Genomic DNA, 19,618 nt, shown 5'->3' with positions numbered 1-19,618 from the left:
CCATGTTTATACAGATAGCTGTGTGGCTGCTTCCATGTTTATACAAATAGCGGTGTACATATTTCCATGTTTATAGAGATGGCTGTGTAGATATTTACATATTTATACAGATGGCAGTGTAGATATTTCCATGTTTAGACAGATAATGGTGCAGATATTTCCATGTTTATACAGATTGCGGTGTAGGTTTTTCCATGTTTATAGAGATAGCGGTGTAGATATTTCCATGTTTATACAGATAGCTGTGTGGCTATTTCCATGTTTATACAGAAAGCGTTGGAGATATTTGCATGTTTATACAAATGGCGGTGTAGATATTTCCATGTTTATGCAGATGGCGCGCAGATATTTCCATGTTGATACAGATGACTGTGTAGATATTTTCATATTTTTACACATGTCGGTGTAGATATTTCCATGTTTATACAGATAACGGTGTGGCTATTTCCATGTTTATACAGATAGCAGTGTAGATATTTCCATGTTTATAGAGATGGCTGTGTAGATATTTCCATGTTTATACAGATGGCAGTGTAGATATTTCCACGTTTGTACAGACCGTGGTGTAGATATTTCCATGTTTATACAGATGACTGTGTAGGTATTTCCATGTTTATACAGATGGTGGTGTAGTTATTTCCATGTTTATACAGATAGCTGTGTGGCTGCTTCCATGTTTATACAAATAGCGGTGTAGATATTTCCATGTTTATAGAGATGGCTGTGTAGATATATACATATTTATACAGATGGCAGTGTAGATATTTCCATGTTTAGACAGATAATGGTGTAGATATTTCCATGTTTATACAGATTGCGGTGTAGGTTTTTCCATGTTTATAGAGATAGCAGTGTAGATATTTCCGTGTTTATACAGATAGCTGTGTGGCTATTTCCATGTTTATACAGATAGCGTTCGAGATATTTGCATGTTTATACAGATAGTGGTGCAGATATTTCAATGTTTATAGAGATAGCTGTGTAGATATTTACATGTTTATACAGATGGCAGTGTAGTTATTTCCATGTTTTTACAGATAGTGGTGTAGATATTTCCAGGTTTATACAGATGACTGTGTAGTTATTTCCATGTTTATACAGACGGCGGTGAAGATATTTCCATGTTTATAGAGACAGCCGTGTAGATATTTCCATGTTTATACAGATAGCAGTGTAGACATTTCCATGTTTATAGAGATAGCAGTGTAGATATTTCCATATTTCTACAGATAGCGGTGTCACTATTTCCATGTTTATACAGATAGCGGTGCAGATATTTCCATGTTTATACAGATAGCGGTGGAGATATTTCCATGTTTATAGAGATAGCGGTGTAGATATTTCCATGTTTATACATATAGCTGTGTGGCCATTTCCATGTTTATAAAGATAGCGTTGTAGATATTTCCATGTTTATACAGATGGCAGTGTAGATATTTCCATGTTTACGCAGACGGCGGAGCAGATATTTCCATGTTGATACAGATGACTGTATAGATATTTTCATATTTTTACACATGTCGGTGTAGATATTTCCATGTTTATACATATAGCGGTGTGGCTATTTCCATGTTTATACAGATAGCAGTGTAGATATTTCCATGTTTATAGAGATGGCTGTGTAGATATTTCCATGTTTATACAGATGGCAGTGTAGGTATTTCCATGTTTGTACAGACAGTGGTGTAGATATTTCCATATTTATACACATGACTGTAGTTATTTCCATTTTTATACAGATAGCGGTGTAGATATTTCCATGTTTATAGAGATGGCTGTGTAGACATTTACATATTTATACAGATGGCAGTGTACATATTTCCATGTTTATACAGATAGCGGTGGAGATATTTCCATGTTTATACAGATAGCGTTGGAGATATTTCCATGTTTATAGAGATAGCGGTGTAGATATTTCCATGTTTATACAGATAGCTTTGTGGCTATTTCCATGTTTATACAGATAGCGGTGGAGATATTTCCATGTTTATAGAGATGGCTGTGTAGATATTTACATATTTAAACAGATGGCAGTGTAGATTTTTCCATGTTTAGACAGATAATGGTGTAGATATTTCCATGTTTATACAGATTGCGGTGTAGGAATTTCCATGTTTATAGAGATAGCGGTGTAGATATTTCCATGTTTATACAGAGAGCTGTGTGGCAATTTCCATGTTTATACGGATAGCGTTTGAGATATTTCCATGTTAATACAGATGGCGGTGTGGATATTTCCATGTTTATGCAGATGGCGGTGTAGATATTTCCATGTTTATACAGATAGCCGTGGAAGTATTTCCATGTTTATATAGATGACTGTGTAGATATTTTCATATTTTTTCACATGTCGGTGTAGATATTTCCATGTTTATACAGATAGCGGTGTGGCTATTTCCACGTTTATAAATATAGCAGTGTAGATATTTCTGTGTTTACAGAGATGGCTGTGTAGATATTTCCATGTTTATACAGATAGCGGTGGAGATATTTCCATCTTTATACAGATAGCGGTGGAGATATTTCCATGTTTATGGAGATAGCGGTGTAGATATTTCCATGTTTATACAGATAGCTGTGTGGCTATTTCCATGTTTATACAGATAGCGGTGGAGATATTTCCATGTTTATAGAGATGGCTGTGTAGATATTTACATATTTAAACAGATGGCAGTGTAGATATTTCCATGTTTATACAGATAGTGGTGTAGATATTTCCAAGTTTATACAGATGACTGTGTAGTTATTTCCATGTTTATACAGATGGCGGTGAAGATATTTCCATGTTTATAGAGACAGCCGTGTAGATATTTCCAAGTTTATACAGATAGCAGTGTGGCTATTTCCATGTTTATACAGACAGCGTTGGAGATATTTCCATGTTTATAGAGATGGCTGTGTAGATATTTCCATGTTTATACAGATGGCAGTGTAGATATTTCCATGTTTGTTCAGACAGTGGTGTAGATATTTCCACGTTTATACAGATGACAGTGTAGGTAATTCCATGTTTATACAGATGGCAGTGTAGACATTTCCATGTTTATAAAGATAGCGGTGTGGCTATTTCCATGTTTATACAGATAGCGGTGCAGATATTTCCATGTTTATAGAGATGGCTGTGTAGATATTTACATGTTTATACAGATGGCAGTGTAGTTATTTCCATGTTTATACAGATAGTGGTGTAGATATTTCCAGGTTTATACAGATGACTGTGTAGTTATTTCCATGTTTATACAGATGGCGGTGAAGATATTTCCATGTTTATAGAGACAGCCGTGTAGATATTTCCATGTTTATACAGATATCTGTGTGGCTATTTCCATGTTTATACAGATAGCCGTGTAGACATTTCCATGTTTATAGAGATAGCGGTGTAGATTTTTCCATATTTATACAGATGGCGCTGCAGATATTTCCATGTTGATACAGATAGTGGTGTATATATTTCCTTATTTATACAGATGACAGTGTAGTTATTTCCACTTTTATACAGATGGCGGTGTAGATCTTTCCATGTTTATACAGATAGCGGTGGAGATATTCCCATGTTTATACAGATGACTATGTAGATATTTCCATATTTACACAGATAGCGGTGTCACTATTTCCATGTTTATACTGATAGCGGTGGAGATATTTCCATGTTTATACAGATAGCAGTGGAGATATTTCCATGTTTATAAAGATGGCGGTGGAGATATTTCCATGTTTTTAGAGATAGCGGTGTAGATATTTCCATGTTTATACAGATAGCTGTGTGGCTATTTCCATGTTTATACAGATAGCGGTGTAGATATTTCCATGTTTATAGAGATGGCTGTGTAGATATTTACATATTTATACAGATGGCAGTGTAGTTATTTCCATGTTTATACACATAGTGGTGTAGATATTTCCAGGTTTATACAGATGACTGTGTAGTTATTTCCATGTTTATGCAGATGGCGGTGAAGATATTTCCAAGATTATAGAGACAGCCACGTAGATATTTCCATGTTTATACAGATAGCGTTGTAGACATTTCCATGTTTATAAATATAGCGGTGTAGATATTTCCATATTTATACACATTGCGGTGTCACTATTTCCGTGTTTATACAGATAGCGGTGGAGATATTTCCATGTTTATACAGATAGCGGTGGAGATATTTCCATGTTTATAGAGATAGCCGTGTATATATTTCCATTTTTATACAGATAGCTGTGTGGCCATTTCCATGTTTATACAGATAGCGGTGGAGATATTTCCATGTTTATAGAGATGGCTGTGTAGATATTTACATATTTAAACAGATGGCAGTGTAGATTTTTCCATGTTTAGACAGATAATGGTGTAGATATTTCCATGTTTATACAGATTGCGGTGTAGGAATTTCCATGTTTATAGAGATAGCGGTGTAGATATTTCCATGTTTATACAGAGAGCTGTGTGGCAATTTCCATGTTTATACGGATAGCGTTTGAGATATTTCCATGTTAATACAGATGGCGGTGTGGATATTTCCATGTTTATGCAGATGGCGGTGTAGATATTTCCATGTTTATACAGATAGCCGTGGAAGTATTTCCATGTTTATATAGATGACTGTGTAGATATTTTCATATTTTTTCACATGTCGGTGTAGATATTTCCATGTTTATACAGATAGCGGTGTGGCTATTTCCACGTTTATAAATATAGCAGTGTAGATATTTCTGTGTTTACAGAGATGGCTGTGTAGATATTTCCATGTTTATACAGATAGCGGTGGAGATATTTCCATCTTTATACAGATAGCGGTGGAGATATTTCCATGTTTATGGAGATAGCGGTGTAGATATTTCCATGTTTATACAGATAGCTGTGTGGCTATTTCCATGTTTATACAGATAGCGGTGGAGATATTTCCATGTTTATAGAGATGGCTGTGTAGATATTTACATATTTAAACAGATGGCAGTGTAGATATTTCCATGTTTATACAGATAGTGGTGTAGATATTTCCAAGTTTATACAGATGACTGTGTAGTTATTTCCATGTTTATACAGATGGCGGTGAAGATATTTCCATGTTTATAGAGACAGCCGTGTAGATATTTCCAAGTTTATACAGATAGCAGTGTGGCTATTTCCATGTTTATACAGACAGCGTTGGAGATATTTCCATGTTTATAGAGATGGCTGTGTAGATATTTCCATGTTTATACAGATGGCAGTGTAGATATTTCCATGTTTGTTCAGACAGTGGTGTAGATATTTCCACGTTTATACAGATGACAGTGTAGGTAATTCCATGTTTATACAGATGGCAGTGTAGACATTTCCATGTTTATAAAGATAGCGGTGTGGCTATTTCCATGTTTATACAGATAGCGGTGCAGATATTTCCATGTTTATAGAGATGGCTGTGTAGATATTTACATGTTTATACAGATGGCAGTGTAGTTATTTCCATGTTTATACAGATAGTGGTGTAGATATTTCCAGGTTTATACAGATGACTGTGTAGTTATTTCCATGTTTATACAGATGGCGGTGAAGATATTTCCATGTTTATAGAGACAGCCGTGTAGATATTTCCATGTTTATACAGATATCTGTGTGGCTATTTCCATGTTTATACAGATAGCCGTGTAGACATTTCCATGTTTATAGAGATAGCGGTGTAGATTTTTCCATATTTATACAGATGGCGCTGCAGATATTTCCATGTTGATACAGATAGTGGTGTATATATTTCCTTATTTATACAGATGACAGTGTAGTTATTTCCACTTTTATACAGATGGCGGTGTAGATCTTTCCATGTTTATACAGATAGCGGTGGAGATATTCCCATGTTTATACAGATGACTATGTAGATATTTCCATATTTACACAGATAGCGGTGTCACTATTTCCATGTTTATACTGATAGCGGTGGAGATATTTCCATGTTTATACAGATAGCAGTGGAGATATTTCCATGTTTATAAAGATGGCGGTGGAGATATTTCCATGTTTTTAGAGATAGCGGTGTAGATATTTCCATGTTTATACAGATAGCTGTGTGGCTATTTCCATGTTTATACAGATAGCGGTGTAGATATTTCCATGTTTATAGAGATGGCTGTGTAGATATTTACATATTTATACAGATGGCAGTGTAGTTATTTCCATGTTTATACACATAGTGGTGTAGATATTTCCAGGTTTATACAGATGACTATGTAGTTATTTCCATGTTTATGCAGATGGCGGTGAAGATATTTCCAAGATTATAGAGACAGCCACGTAGATATTTCCATGTTTATACAGATAGCGTTGTAGACATTTCCATGTTTATAAATATAGCGGTGTAGATATTTCCATATTTATACACATTGCGGTGTCACTATTTCCGTGTTTATACAGATAGCGGTGGAGATATTTCCATGTTTATACAGATAGCGGTGGAGATATTTCCATGTTTATAGAGATAGCCGTGTATATATTTCCATTTTTATACAGATAGCTGTGTGGCCATTTCCATGTTTATACAGATAGCGGTGTAGATATTTCCATGTTTATGGAGATGGCTGTGTAGATATTTACATATTTATACAGATGGCAGTGTAGATATTTCCATGTTTAGACAGATAATGGTGTAGATATTTCCATGTTTATACAGATTGCGGTGTAGGTATTTCCATGTTTATAGAGATAGCGGTGTAGATATTTCCGTGTTTATACAGATGGCTGTGTAGATATTTCCATGTGTATACAGATGGCAGTGTAGATATTTCCATGTTTATACAGATGGAGGTGTAGATATTTCCATGTTTATACAGGTGACAGTGTAGATATTTCCATCTTTTTACAGATGGCGGTGTAGATATTTCCATGTTTATACAGATAGCGGTGTGGCTATTTCCATGTTTATACAGATAGCGGTGGAGATATTTCCATGTTTATAGAGATAGCGGTGTAGATATTTCCATGTTTATAAAGATAGCTGTGTGACTATATCCATGTTTATACAGATAGCATTGGAGATATTTCCATGTTTATACAGATAGCGGTGGAGATACTTCCATGTTGATACAGAGAGCGGTGGAGGTATTTCCAAGTTTATACAGACGACTGTGTAGATATTTTCATATTTTTACACATGTCGGTGTAGATATTTCCATGTTTATACAGATGGCTGTGTAGATATTTCCATGTTTGTACAGACAGTGGTGTAGATATTTCAATGTTTATACAGATCACTGTGTAGGTATTTCCATGTTTATAGAGATGGTGGTGTAGATATTTCCATGTTTATACAGATAGCGGTGTGGCTATTTCCATGTTTATACAGATAGCGGTGTAGATATTTCCATGTTTATAGAGACGGCTGTGAAGATATTTACATGTTTATACTGATGGCAGTGTAGATATTTCCATGTTTATACAGATAGTGGTGTAGATATTTCCAGGTTTATACAGATGACTGTGTAGTTATTTCCATGTTTATACAGATGGCGGTGTAGATATTTCCATGTTTATTGAGATAGCCATGTAGATATTTCCATGTTTATACAGATAGCGGTGTTGACATTTCCATGTTTATAGAGATAGCGGTGTAGATATTTCCATATTTATACAGATAGCGGTGTCACTATTTCCATGTTTATACTGATAGCGGTGAAGATATTTCCATGTTTATACAGATAGCGGTGGAGATATTTCCATGTTTATACAGATAGCGGTGGAGATATTTCCATGTTTATAGAGATAGCGGTGTAGATATTTCCATGTTCATACAGATAGCGATGTGCCTATTTCCATGTTTATACAGATAGCGGTGTAGATATTTCCATGTTTATAGAGATGGCTGTGTGGATATTTACGTATTCATACAGATGGCAGTGTAGATATTTCCATGTTTAGACAGATAGCGGTGAGGATATTTCCATGTTTATACAGATAGCTGTGTGGCTATTTCCATGTTTATACAGATAGCGTTGGAGATATTTCCATGTTTATATAGATGGCGGTGTAGATATTTCCATGTTTATGCCGATGGCGGTTCAGATATTTCCATGTTTATACAGATAACGGTGTACATATTTCCATTTTTATACAGATGACTGTGTAGTTATTTCCATTTTTATATATATGGCGTTGTAGATATTTCCTTGTTGATACAGAGAGCGGTGGAGGTATTTCCAAGTTTATACAGACGACTGTGTAGATATTTTCATATTTTTACACATGTCGGTGTAGATATTTCCATGTTTATACAGATAGCAGTGCGGCTATTTCCATGTTTATACAGATAGCAGTGTAGATATTTCCATGTTTATAGAGATGGCTGTGTAGATATTTCCATGTTTATACAGATGGCAGTGTAGATATTTCCATGTTTGTACCGACAGTGGTGTAGATATTTCCACGTTTATACAGATGACTGTGTAGGTAATTCCATGTTTATACAGATGGCGGTGTAGACATTTCCATGTTTATAAAGATAGCGGTGTGGCTATTTCCATGTTTATACAGATAGCGGTGCAGATATTTCCATGTTTATAGAGATGGCTGTGTAGATATTTACATGTTTATACAGATGGCAGTGTAGTTATTTCCATGTTTATACAGATAGTGGTGTAGATATTTCCGGGTTCATACAGATGACTGCGTAGTTATTTCCATGTTTATACAGATGGCGGTGAAGATATGTCCATGTTTATAGAGACAGCCGTGTAGACATTCCCATGTTTATACAGATAGCCGTGTAGACATTTCCATGTTTATAGAGATTGCGGTGTAGATTTTTCCATATTTATACAGATAGCGGTGTCACTATTTCCATGTTTATACAGATAGCGGTGGAGATATTTCCATGTTTATACAGATAGCAGTGGAGATATTTCCATGTTTATAGAGATAGCGGTGTAGATATTACCATGTTAATACAGATAGCTCTGTGGCTATTTCCATGTTTATACAGACAGCGTTGGAGATATTTCCATGTTTATTCAGATGGCGGTGTAGATATTTCCATGTTTATGCAGATGGCGCTGCAGATATTTCCATGTTGATACAGATAGCGGTGTACATATTTCCTTATTTATACAGATGACAGTGTAGTTATTTCCACTTTTATACAGATGGCGATGTAGATCTTTCCATGTTTATACTGATAGCGGTGGAGATATTTCCATGTTTATACAGATGACTATGTAGATATTTCCATATTTACACAGATAGCGCTGTCACTATTTTCATGTTTATACTGAAAGCGGTGGAGATATTTCCATGTTTATACAGATAGCGGTGGAGATATTTCCATGTTTATAAAGATAGCGTTGGAGATATTTCCATGTTTATAGAGATAGCGGTGTAGATATTTCCATGTTTATACAGATAGCTGTGTGGCTATTTCCATGTTTATACAGATAGCGGTGTAGATATTTCCATGTTTATAGAGATGGCTGTGTAGATATTTACATATTTATACAGATGGCAGTGTAGTTATTTCCATGTTTATACACATAGTGGTGTAGATATTTCCAGGTTTATACAGATGACTGTGTAGTTATTTCCATGTTTATGCAGATGGCGGTGAAGATATATCCAAGTTTATAGAGACAGCCATGTAGATATTTCCATGTTTATACAGATAGCGTTGTAGACATTTCCATGTTTATAAATATAGCGGTGTAGATATTTCCATATTTATTCACATAGCGGTGTAACTATTTCCATGTTTATACGGATAGCGGTGGAGATATTTCCATGTTTGTACAGATAGAGGTGTGGCTATTTCCAAGTTTATACAGATAGTGGTGTAGATATTTCCATGTTTATAGAAATGTCTGTGAAGATATTTACATGTTTATACTGATGGCAGTGTAGATATTTCCATGTTTATACAGATAGTGGTGTAGATATTTCCAGGTTTATACAGATGACTGTGTAGGTATTTCCATGTTTATACAGATGGCGGTGTAGATATTTCCATGTTTATTGAGATAGCCATGTAGATATTTCCATGTTTATACAGATAGCGGTGTTGGCATTTCCATGTTTATAGAGATAGCGGTGTAGATATTTCCATATTTATACAGATAGCGGTGTCACTATTTCCATGTTTATACAGATAGCGGTGGAGATATTTCCATGTTTATAGAGATAGCGGTGTAGATATTTCCATGTTTATACAGATAGCGATGTGCCTGTTTCCAAGTTTATACAGATAGCGGTGTAGATATTTCCATGTTTATAGAGATGTCTGTGTAGATATTTACGTATTTATACAGATAGCAGTGTAGATATTTCCATGTTTAGACAGATATTGGTTTAGATATTTCCATGTTTATACAGATTGCGGTGTAGGTATTTCCATGTTTATAGAGATAGCGGTGTAGATATTTCCATGTTTATACAGATGGCGGTGTAGATATTGCCATGTTAATGCAGATGGCGGTGCAGATATTTCCATGTTTATAGAGATAGCGGTGTACATATTTCCATATTTATACAGATGACTGTGTAGTTGTTTCCATGTTTATACAGATGGCGCTGTAGATATTTCCATGTTTATTCAGATAGCGGTGGAGGTATTTCCATGTTTATACAGATGACTGTGTAGATATTTTCATATTTTTACACATGTCGGTGTAGATATTTCCATGTTTATACAGATAGCGGTGTGGCTATTTCCATGTTTATATAGATAGTAGTGTAGATATTTCCAAGTTTATAGAGATGGCTGTGTAGATATTTCCATGTTTATACAGCTGGCAGTTTAGATATTTCCATATTTGTACAGACTGTGGTGTAGATATTTCCATGTTTATTCAGATGACTGAGTAGGTATTTCCATGTTTATGTAGATGGCGGTGAAGATATTTCCATGTTTATAGAGACAGCCATGTAGATATTTCCATGTTTATACAGATGGCGGTGTAGATATTGCCATGTTTATGCAGATGGCAGTGCCGGTATTTCCATGTTTATAGAGATAGCGGTGTACATATTTCCATATTTATACAGATGACTGTGTAGTTGTTTCCATTTTTATACATATGGCACTGTAGATATTTCCATGTTTATACAGACAGCGGTGGAGGTATTTCCATGTTTATACAGATGACTGTGTAGATATTTTCATATTTTTACACATGTCGGTGTAGATATTTCCATGTTTATACAGATAGCGGTGGAGATATTTCCATGTTTATAGAGATAGCGGTGTAGATATTTCCATGTTTATACAGATAGCTGTGTGGCTATTTCCATGTTTATACAGATAGCGTTGGAGATATTTCCATGTTTATACAGATGGCGGTGTAGATATTTTCATGTTTATGCAGATGGCGGTGCAGATATTTCCATGTTGATACAGATAGCGGTGTACATATTTCCTTATTTATACAGATGACTGTGTAGTTATTTCCATTTTTATACAGATGGCGGTGCAGATATTTCCATGTTTATACAGATAGCGGTGTGGCTATTTCCATGTTTATACAGATAGCAGTGTAGATATTTCCAAGTTTATAGAGATGGCTGTGTAGATATTTCCATGTTTATACAGATGGCAGTGTAGATATTTCCACGTTTGTACACACAGTGGAGTAGATATTTCCATGTTTATACAGATGACTGTGTAGGTATTTCCATGCTTAAACAGATGTTGGTGTAGATATTTCCATGTTTATACAGATAGCGGTGTGACTGTTTCCATGTTTATACAGATAGCGGTGTAGATATTTCCATGTTTATAGAGATGGCTGTGTAGACATTTACATATTTATACAGATGGCAGTGTAGATATTTCCATGTTTAGACAGATAATGGTGTAGATATTTCCATGTTTATACAGATTGCGGTGTAGTTTTTTCCATGTTTATAGAGATAGCGGTGTAGATATTTCCATGTTTAAACAGATAGCTGTGTGGCTATTTCCATGTTTATACAGATAGCGTTGGAGATATTGCCATGTTTATATAGATGGCTGTGTAGATATTTCCATGTTTATGCCGATGGCGGTGCAGATATTTCCATGTTTATGCAGATAACCGTGTACATATTTACATATTTATACAGATGACTGTGTAGTTATTTCCATTTTTATACATATGGCAGTGTAGATATTTCCATGTTGATACAGATAGCGGTGGAGGTATTTCCAAGTTTATACAGACGACTGTGTAGATATTTTCATATTTTTACACATGTCGGTGTAGATATTTCCATCTTTATACAGATAGCAGTGTGGCTATTTCCATGTTTATACAGATAGCAGTGTAGATATTTCCATGTTTATAGAGATGGCTGTGTAGATATTTCCATGTTTATACAGATGGCAGTGTAGATATTTCCATGTTTGTACAGACAGTGGTGTAGATATTTCCACGTTCATACAGATGACTGTGTAGGTAATTCCATGTTTATACAGATGGCGGTGTAGACATTTCCATGTTTATAAAGATAGCGGTGTGGCTATTTCCATGTTTATACAGATAGCGGTGCAGATATTTCCATGTTTATAGAGATGGCTATGTAGATATTTACATGTTTTTACAGATGGCATTGTAGTTATTTCCATGTTTATACAGATAGTGGTGTAGATATTTCCAGGTTTATACAGATGACTGTGTAGTTATTTCCATGTTTATACAGATGGCGGTGAAGATATGTCCATGTTTATAGAGACAGCCGTGTAGATATTTCCATGTTTATACAGATAGCCGTGTAGACATTTCCATGTTTATAGAGATAGCGGTGTAGATTTTTCCATATTTATACAGATAGCGGTGTCACTATTTCCATGTTTATACAGATAGCGGTGGAGATATTTCCATGTTTATACAGATTGCGGTGTAGGTATTTCCATGTGTATACAGATGGCAGTGTAGATATTTCCATGTTTATACAGATGGAGGTGTAGATATTTCCATGTTTATACAGGTGACAGTGTAGATATATACATGTTTTTACAGATGGCGGTGTAGGTATTTCCATGTTTATACAGACAGCGGTGTGGCTATTTCCTTGTTTATACAGATAGCGGTGGAGATATTTCCATGTTTATAGAGATAGCGGTGTAGATATTTCCATGTTTATACAGATAGCTGTGTGGCTATATCCATGTTTATACAGATGGCGTTGGAGATATTTCCATGTTTATGCAGATAGCGGTGGAGATATTTCCATGTTTATACAGATAGCGGTGGAGATATTTCCATGTTTATACAGATAGCGGTGTACATATTTCCATATTTATACAGGTGACTGTGTAGTTATTTCCATTTTTATACAGATGGCGGTGAAGATATTTCCATGTTTATACAGATAGCGGTGGAGATATTTCCATGTTTATACAGATGACTGTGTAGATATTTTCATATTTTTACACATGTCGGTGTAGATATTTCCATGTTTATACAGATAGCGGTGTGGCTATTTCCATGTTTATAAAGATAGCAGTGTAGATATTTCTGTGTTTATAGAGATGGCTGTGTAGATATTTCCATGTTTATACAGATGGCAGTGTAGATATTTCCATGTTTGTACAGACAGTGGTGTAGATATTTCCATGTTTATACAGATGACTGTGTAGGTATTTCCAAGTTTATAAAGATGGCGGTGTAGACATTTCCAAGTTTACAGATAGCAGTGTGTCTATTTCCATGTTTATACAGATAGCGGTGCAGATATTTCCATGTTTATAGAGATGGCTGTGTAGATATTTACATGTTTATACAGATGGCAGTGTAGATATTTCCATGTTTATACAGATAGCGGTGGAGATATTTCCATGTTTATACAGATAGCGGTGGAGATATTTCCATGTTTATAGAGATAGCGGTGTAGATATTTCCATTTTTATACAGATAGCTGTGTGGCTATTTCCATGTTTATACAGATAGCGGTGGAGATATTTCCATGTTTATAGAGATGGCTGTGTAGATATTTACATATTTAAACAGATGGCAGTGTAGATATTTCCATGTTTATACAGATAGTGGTGTAGATATTTCCAGGTTTATACAGATGACTGTGTAGTTATTTCCATGTTTATACAGATGGCGGTGAAGATATTTCCATGTTTATAGAGACAGTCGTGTAGATATTTCCATGTTTATACAGATAGCGGTGTAGACATTTCCATGTTTATAGAGATAGCGGTGTAGATATTTCCATATTTATACAGATAGCTGTGTCACTATTTCCATGTTTATACAGATAGCGGTGGAGATATTTCGATGTTTTTACAGATAGCGGTGGAGATATTTCCATGTTTATAGAGATAGCAGTGTAGATATTTCCATGTTTATACAGATAGCTGTTTGGCTATTTCCATGTTTATACTGATAGCATTGGAGAGATTTCCATGTTTATACAGATGGCAGTGTAGATATTTTCATGTTTATGCAGATGGCGGTGCAGATATTTCCATGTTGATACAGATAGCGGTGTACATATTTCCTTATTTATACAGATGACTGTGTAGTTATTTCCATTTTTATTCAGATGGCGGTGTAGATATTTCCATGTTTATACAGATAGCGGTGGAGTCATTTCCATGTTTATACAGATAGCGGTGTACATATTTCCATATTTATACCGGTGACTGTGTAGTTATTTCCATTTTTATACAGATGGCGGTGAAGATATTTCCATGTTTATACAGACAGCGGTGGAGATATTTCCATGTTTATACAGATGACTGTGTAGATATTTTCATATTTTTACACATGTCGGTGTAGAAATTTCCATGTTTATACAGATAGCGGTGTGGCTATTTCCATTTTTATACAGGAAGCAGTGTAGATATTTCCATGTTTATAGAGATGTCTGTGTAGATATTTCCATGTTTATACAGATGGCAGTGTAGATATTTCCATGTTTGTACAGACAGTGGTGTAGATATTTCCATGTTTATACAGATCACTGTGTAGGTATTTCCATGTTTATAGAGATGGCTGTGTAGATATTTCCATGTTTATACAGATAGCGGTGTGGCTATTTCCAAGTTTATACAGATAGTGGTGTAGATATTTCCATGTATATAGAAATGGCTGTGAAGATATTTACATGTTTATACTGATGGCAGTGTAGATATTTCCATGTTTATACAGATAGTGGTGTAGATATTTCCAGGTTTATACAGATTACTGTGTAGGTATTTCCATGTTTATACAGATGGCGGTGTAGATATTTCCATGTTTATTGAGATAGCCATGTAGATATTTCCATGTTTATACAGATAGCGGTGTTGACATTTCCATGTTTATAGAGATAGCGGTGTAGATATTTCCATATTTATACAGATAGCGGTGTCACTATTTCCATGTTTATACTGATAGCCGTGAAGATATTTATATGTTTATACAGATAGCGGTGGAGATATTTCCATGTTTATACAGATAGCGGTGGAGATATTTCCATGTTTATAGAGATAGCGGTGTAGATATTTCCATGTTTATACAGATAGCGATGTGCCTATTTCCAAGTTTATGCAGATAGCGGTGTAGATATTTCCATGTTTATAGAGATGTCTGTGTAGATATTTACGTATTTATACAGATAGCAGTGTAGATATTTCCATGTTTAGACAGATATTGGTTTAGATATTTCCATGTTTATACAGATTGCGGTGTAGTTATTTCCATGTTTATAGAGATAGCGGTGTAGATATTTCCATGTTTATACAGATGGCGGTGTAGATATTGCCATGTTAATGCAGATGGCGGTGCAGATATTTCCATGTTTATAGAGATAGCGGTGTACATATTTCCATATTTATACAGATGACTGTGTAGTTGTTTCCATGTTTATACAGATGGCGCTGTAGATATTTCCATGTTTATACAGATAGCGGTGGAGGTATTTCCATGTTTATACAGATGACTGTGTAGATATTTTCATATTTTTACACATGTCGGTGTAGATATTTCCATGTTTATACAGATAGCGGTGTGGCTATTTCCATGTTTATATAGATAGTAGTGTAGATATTTCCAAGTTTATAGAGATGGCTGTGTAGATATTTCCATGTTTATACAGCTGGCAGTTTAGATATTTCCATATTTGTACAGACTGTGGTGTAGATATTTCCATGTTTATTCAGATGACTGAGTAGGTATTTCCATGTTTATGCAGATGGCGGTGAAGATATTTCCATGTTTATAGAGACAGCCATGTAGATATTTCCATGTTTATACAGATGGCGGTGTAGATATTGCCATGTTTATGCAGATGGCAGTGCCGGTATTTCCATGTTTATAGAGATAGCGGTGTACATATTTCCATATTTATACAGATGACTGTGTAGTTGTTTCCATTTTTATACATATGGCACTGTAGATATTTCCATGTTTATACAGACAGCGGTGGAGGTATTTCCATGTTTATACAGATGACTGTGTAGATATTTTCATATTTTTACACATGTCGGTGTAGATATTTCCATGTTTATACAGATAGCGGTGGAGATATTTCCATGTTTATAGAGATAGCGGTGTAGATATTTCCATGTTTATACAGATAGCTGTGTGGCTATTTCCATGTTTATACAGATAGCGTTGGAGATATTTCCATGTTTATACAGATGGCGGTGTAGATATTTTCATGTTTATGCAGATGGCGGTGCAGATATTTCCATGTTGATACAGATAGCGGTGTACATATTTCCTTATTTATACAGATGACTGTGTAGTTATTTCCATTTTTATACAGATGGCGGTGCAGATATTTCCATGTTTATACAGATAGCGGTGTGGCTATTTCCATGTTTATACAGATAGCAGTGTAGATATTTCCAAGTTTATAGAGATGGCTGTGTAGATATTTCCATGTTTATACAGATGGCAGTGTAGATATTTCCACGTTTGTACACACAGTGGAGTAGATATTTCCATGTTTATACAGATGACTGTGTAGGTATTTCCATGCTTAAACAGATGTTGGTGTAGATATTTCCATGTTTATACAGATAGCGGTGTGACTGTTTCCATGTTTATACAGATAGCGGTGTAGATATTTCCATGTTTATAGAGATGGCTGTGTAGACATTTACATATTTATACAGATGGCAGTGTAGATATTTCCATGTTTAGACAGATAATGGTGTAGATATTTCCATGTTTATACAGATTGCGGTGTAGTTTTTTCCATGTTTATAGAGATAGCGGTGTAGATATTTCCATGTTTAAACAGATAGCTGTGTGGCTATTTCCATGTTTATACAGATAGCGTTGGAGATATTGCCATGTTTATATAGATGGCTGTGTAGATATTTCCATGTTTATGCCGATGGCGGTGCAGATATTTCCATGTTTATGCAGATAACCGTGTACATATTTACATATTTATACAGATGACTGTGTAGTTATTTCCATTTTTATACATATGGCAGTGTAGATATTTCCATGTTGATACAGATAGCGGTGGAGGTATTTCCAAGTTTATACAGACGACTGTGTAGATATTTTCATATTTTTACACATGTCGGTGTAGATATTTCCATCTTTATACAGATAGCAGTGTGGCTATTTCCATGTTTATACAGATAGCAGTGTAGATATTTCCATGTTTATAGAGATGGCTGTGTAGATATTTCCATGTTTATACAGATGGCAGTGTAGATATTTCCATGTTTGTACAGACAGTGGTGTAGATATTTCCACGTTCATACAGATGACTGTGTAGGTAATTCCATGTTTATACAGATGGCGGTGTAGACATTTCCATGTTTATAAAGATAGCGGTGTGGCTATTTCCATGTTTATACAGATAGCGGTGCAGATATTTCCATGTTTATAGAGATGGCTATGTAGATATTTACATGTTTTTACAGATGGCATTGTAGTTATTTCCATGTTTATACAGATAGTGGTGTAGATATTTCCAGGTTTATACAGATGACTGTGTAGTTATTTCCATGTTTATACAGATGGCGGTGAAGATATGTCCATGTTTATAGAGACAGCCGTGTAGATATTTCCATGTTTATACAGATAGCCGTGTAGACATTTCCATGTTTATAGAGATAGCGGTGTAGATTTTTCCATATTTATACAGATAGCGGTGTCACTATTTCCATGTTTATACAGATAGCGGTGGAGATATTTCCATGTTTATACAGATTGCGGTGTAGGTATTTCCATGTGTATACAGATGGCAGTGTAGATATTTCCATGTTTATACAGATGGAGGTGTAGATATTTCCATGTTTATACAGGTGACAGTGTAGATATATACATGTTTTTACAGATGGCGGTGTAGGTATTTCCATGTTTATACAGACAGCGGTGTGGCTATTTCCTTGTTTATACAGATAGCGGTGGAGATATTTCCATGTTTATAGAGATAGCGGTGTAGATATTTCCATGTTTATACAGATAGCTGTGTGGCTATATCCATGTTTATACAGATGGCGTTGGAGATATTTCCATGTTTATGCAGATAGCGGTGGAGATATTTCCATGTTTATACAGATAGCGGTGGAGATATTTCCATGTTTATACAGATAGCGGTGTACATATTTCCATATTTATACAGGTGACTGTGTAGTTATTTCCATTTTTATACAGATGGCGGTGAAGATATTTCCATGTTTATACAGATAGCGGTGGAGATATTTCCATGTTTATACAGATGACTGTGTAGATATTTTCATATTTTTACACATGTCGGTGTAGATATTTCCATGTTTATACAGATAGCGGTGTGGCTATTTCCATGTTTATAAAGATAGCAGTGTAGATATTTCTGTGTTTATAGAGATGGCTGTGTAGATATTTCCATGTTTATACAGATGGCAGTGTAGATATTTCCATGTTTGTACAGACAGTGGTGTAGATATTTCCATGTTTATACAGATGACTGTGTAGGTATTTCCAAGTTTATAAAGATGGCGGTGTAGACATTTCCAAGTTTACAGATAGCAGTGTGTCTATTTCCATGTTTATACAGATAGCGGTGCAGATATTTCCATGTTTATAGAGATGGCTGTGTAGATATTTACATGTTTATACAGATGGCAGTGTAGATATTTCCATGTTTATACAGATAGCGGTGGAGATATTTCCATGTTTATACAGATAGCGGTGGAGATATTTCCATGTTTATAGAGATAGCGGTGTAGATATTTCCATTTTTATACAGATAGCTGTGTGGCTATTTCCATGTTTATACAGATAGCGGTGGAGATATTTCCATGTTTATAGAGATGGCTGTGTAGATATTTACATATTTAAACAGATGGCAGTGTAGATATTTCCATGTTTATACAGATAGTGGTGTAGATATTTCCAGGTTTATACAGATGACTGTGTAGTTATTTCCATGTTTATACAGATGGCGGTGAAGATATTTCCATGTTTATAGAGACAGTCGTGTAGATATTTCCATGTTTATACAGATAGCGGTGTAGACATTTCCATGTTTATAGAGATAGCGGTGTAGATATTTCCATATTTATACAGATAGCTGTGTCACTATTTCCATGTTTATACAGATAGCGGTGGAGATATTTCGATGTTTTTACAGATAGCGGTGGAGATATTTCCATGTTTATAGAGATAGCAGTGTAGATATTTCCATGTTTATACAGATAGCTGTTTGGCTATTTCCATGTTTATACTGATAGCATTGGAGAGATTTCCATGTTTA

This window comes from Pan paniscus, chromosome 12 (genome assembly GCF_029289425.2).
Source record: "Pan paniscus chromosome 12, NHGRI_mPanPan1-v2.0_pri, whole genome shotgun sequence".
Taxonomy (NCBI): domain Eukaryota; kingdom Metazoa; phylum Chordata; class Mammalia; order Primates; family Hominidae; genus Pan; species Pan paniscus.
Note: the sequence above shows the minus strand (reverse complement) of the source record.